This window comes from Cucurbita maxima, unplaced genomic scaffold (genome assembly GCF_002738345.1).
Source record: "Cucurbita maxima cultivar Rimu unplaced genomic scaffold, Cmax_1.0 Cma_Scf00017, whole genome shotgun sequence".
Lineage (NCBI taxonomy): Eukaryota > Viridiplantae > Streptophyta > Magnoliopsida > Cucurbitales > Cucurbitaceae > Cucurbita > Cucurbita maxima.
The window spans coordinates 4,099,581-4,103,596 of record NW_019272033.1 but is presented as its reverse complement, the minus strand read 5'-3'; the positions used below and the strand labels follow the sequence as shown (position 1 = coordinate 4,103,596).

At 39.9% G+C, this 4,016-nt stretch overlaps 1 non-coding gene across 1 annotated transcript; it reads left to right on the top strand.

The window, feature by feature from the left end:
* The first annotated feature begins 932 nt into the window (after positions 1–932).
* Positions 933–1,068, top strand: LOC111492531. The gene has a single exon (XR_002719887.1). It is a non-coding gene; the product is annotated as a small nucleolar RNA Z247 (small nucleolar RNA).
* The last annotated feature ends 2,948 nt before the right edge of the window (positions 1,069–4,016 follow it).

The following is a 4,016-nucleotide window of genomic DNA, read 5'->3' as shown; positions in this document are numbered from 1 at the left end:
CAATATAAATAGAATATGTCCTCAATAGTGTGAGGTACAGTTTTGCATAAACTTGATATGTTAGAATTGGTCAATCCATTAGAATAGCTTGAAGTTAGTCATGCCATAAGAATAGGCTTACTTCGTTAGTTTCCTATGAAATCGGATCTATTAGTTAATCTTTTGCCAATATAAATAGAATATGTCCTCAATAGTGTGAGGTACAGTTTTGCATAAACTTGATATGTTAGAATTGGTCAATCCATTAGAATAGCTTGAAGTTAGTCATGCCATAAGAATAGGCTTACTTCGTTAGTTTCCTATGAAATCGGATCTATTAGTTAATCTTTTGCCAATATAAATAGAATATGTCCTCAATAGTGTGAGGCACAGTTTTGCATAAACTTGATATGGTATCAGAGCAGAAATAAGATCCACGAGATCCATAGCCTCTGCTGTTAAACATGTCAATCCCAACAAACACAATGTCTTCTCCGTCGATCAGTCAGGTGATTAGTGTTAAGCTTACACAAGAAAATTATCTACTGTGGTCTACCCAAATCCTTCCCTACTTGCGTAGCCAAAACCTTGTTGGTTTTGTGGATGGATCCATGCCTGCACCAAGCCAGACGATCGCCGTTGAACCAAGTGAAGAAACAGGGAATCGCAAAATTATCATCAACCCTGAGTTCACAGTCTGGTACCCCCAGGACCAGCTGGTACTCAGCCTCATCAACTCATCAGTCACTGAGGAGGTTCTCAGCACGATGGTTGGAATCACCACTGCACGAGAAGCCTGGATTACGCTGGAGCGACAATTTGCTTCCACATCTCGAGCAAGAGCAATGCAGATCCGTATGGAACTCTCTACTATCCAGAAAAAGGACATGACAATTGCTGACTACTTTCGTAAAGTAAAACATCTTGGTGATACACTTGCTGCCATTGGCAAGCGAATAGAGGATGAAGAACTCATCGCCTACATGCTGCAAGGACTTGGTCCAGATTATGATCCTCTAGTCACAAGCATTACAACCAGAACAGATGTATACACTGTCAGCGACGTGTATGCTCACATGCTGAGCTATGAGATGCGGCACTTGCGTAAGGGTACATTTGAGCAACTTTCATCTGCTAACAATGTCAATAGGATATCCATTCGTGGAGGTGCCAATGGAGGTCGAGGTAGTCGCGGTCGTAGTCGTCAGTTAAATAGTGGTCATGGACAATCAAGGCGTACTGTGAACAATCCTGGACGTCAACCATCAAAGACACAAAGCAGCTCAGGCATTGTCTGTCAGATTTGTGGTAAGCCCAATCACGATGCTTTGCAATGCTGGCACAGATTTGATCAGGCATATCAAGCCGAAAATAATCTCAAACAAGCAGCTTTGGCAACTAGTGGATACACTAGTGACACAAACTGGTATGTTGACACTGGAGCCACAGATCATATCACCAATGACCTAGAGAGGCTTACCACCAGAGAACGCTACACTGGCACCGACCAAATTCAGGTTGCAAATGGCGCAGGTTTGTCTATCTCTCATATTGGGAATTCATTAATTTCTGGTTCATCTCTTGTTCTGAAACATATCCTATATGCTCCTAAAATCAATAAGCACCTAATTTCAGTACAAAGACTAGCATCTGATAATAATGCTGTTGTAGAATTTCACCCAAACTATTTTTTGGTTAAGGACCGAGTCACGAAGAAACTCCTGCTCCACGGTAGATGTAAGAATGGCCTATACGTTCTACCGCATAATTTCAGTCAAGCCTTGCTGACAGCCAAACTTTCGAAAGAACAATGGCACAGAAGGCTAGGGCACCCTGCATCTCCAATTACCATTAGAATTCTACAAGATAATAATTTAGCTATAGATACTAATATTCCCTCTTCCTCAATTTGTAATGCTTGTCAATTAGGGAAAGCACATCAATTGCCATTTGGTTCTTCTCAGCATGTATCTACAGCACCCCTTCAATTAATTCACACTGATGTATGGGGTCCATCCATTGCGTCAGTAAATAATTCCAAATATTATGTTTCCTTTGTTGATGATTTTAGTCGTTATGTTTGGATTTACTTTCTGAGATGCAAATCTGATGTTGAGTCTGTGTTCCTTCAATTTCAAAAACATGTTGAAACTATGCTAAATACCAAAATTCGCTCCGTCCAATCAGATTGGGGGGGTGAATACCATCGGTTACACAATTATTTCAAATCCACAGGCATTGAACATCATATCTCCTGTCCTCACACACACCAGCAGAATGGGTTAGTCGAAAGAAAACACAGACACATTGTAGAAACTGGCCTTGCTTTACTCGCTCAAGCCAACATGCCTCTATCCTACTGGGATGAAGCTTTCAACACAGCTTGCTTTCTTATAAATAGAATGCCCAGCCGAACCATACAACAAGACACACCACTTCATAAATTGTTTGGTAAAAGTCCAGACTACTCCATGCTTAGGGTGTTTGGCTGTGCTTGCTGGCCTAATTTAAGGCCTTACAACAACAAGAAACTGAGTTTCAGAACTACTAGATGTATATTCTTGGGTTATAGTTCTTCTCATAAGGGATATAAATGCTTAAATAGAAGTACAGGACGTATTTACATCTCTAGAGACGTGGTTTTCGATGAAAATATTTTTCCTTTTGAAGAATCTAAGCCACCAAACAAAACCACAAATCCACATCATCCTGTTCTACTTCCAGCCTTAGCCAAACTTGCTAGTTTTTACACTGAAAATGCTCTTACAGATATTGAACCAGTTGTTAGTAATTCCCATATGAATGATGGTCAAACTGATAATATTGCTAGTGACAACTTGTCTGGTGTCAGCTTATCTTCTGCAGATAATACAAGAAGTTCAGAGGAAATTGCAGAATATGAAGCTGAGAGCAGTTCGATCAATGCTCAAAACCAAACTCATGAACATGTGTCTGATCAACCAACTGAAGCAGCTAGTCAACATCCAATGCGAACAAGGTTGAGAAATAACATTGTACAAGCTAAACAATTCACTGATGGAACTATCAGATATTCAGAAACCTCAAGAAAATTCGCAAGCGCTGTAACTATCACAACTCCGATCATAGAGACTGCTACTGAACCTCGAAACCTGCAGGAAGCCATGCAACATCCAAGATGGAGAGGAGCAATGAATGATGAGCTCTCAGCGCTAAAACGAAATGCCACTTGGGATCTAGTTCCACCCAAACCTGGAATAAATCTCATTGATAGTAAATGGGTGTATAAAGTGAAAAGAAAAGCAGATGGGTCAGTTGAAAGATTAAAAGCAAGATTAGTTGCCAAAGGATTCAAGCAAAGATTTGGTGTTGATTACACTGATACTTTTAGCCCTGTGATCAAACCGTCAACAATCAGGGTCATTCTTTCGCTAGCAGTAACCAAGGGCTGGAATATGAGACAAGTTGATATCCAAAATGCATTTTTGCATGGAATTCTGAAAGAGGAAGTGTACATGCGACAACCACCAGGATTTCAAGACTCAGCCAAACCAAAGAATTACATATGCAAGCTCAAGAAAGCCCTTTATGGCCTGAAACAAGCCCCAAAAGCTTGGCATTCAAGGTTGACTGGAAAACTTATTGAGTTAGGCTTCAAGGCTTCAGTAGCTGATTCATCTCTTTTTATTCTCAAAAACAGAGAGATAACTATCTATATGCTCATCTATGTTGATGATATAATTATTGTGAGCTCCTCTGATCAAGCAACCGAAAGGTTGATTCAGAAATTGAAAATAGATTTTGCAGTAAAAGATTTGGGTGATCTTGAGTATTTTCTGGGTATTGAAGTCAAGAAAACACGAGATGGTATCATACTGTCACAGAGACGATATGCTTTAGATTTGTTGAAAAGAGTAAACATGGAAAAATGCAAACCTATGTCTACACCAATGGGTTCTGCTGAAAAATTATTCAGAGAACAAGGAATACCCTTATCAGCTGAAGAACAATTCAAATACAGAAGTACAGTGGGAGCACTACAATATTTGACAATGACT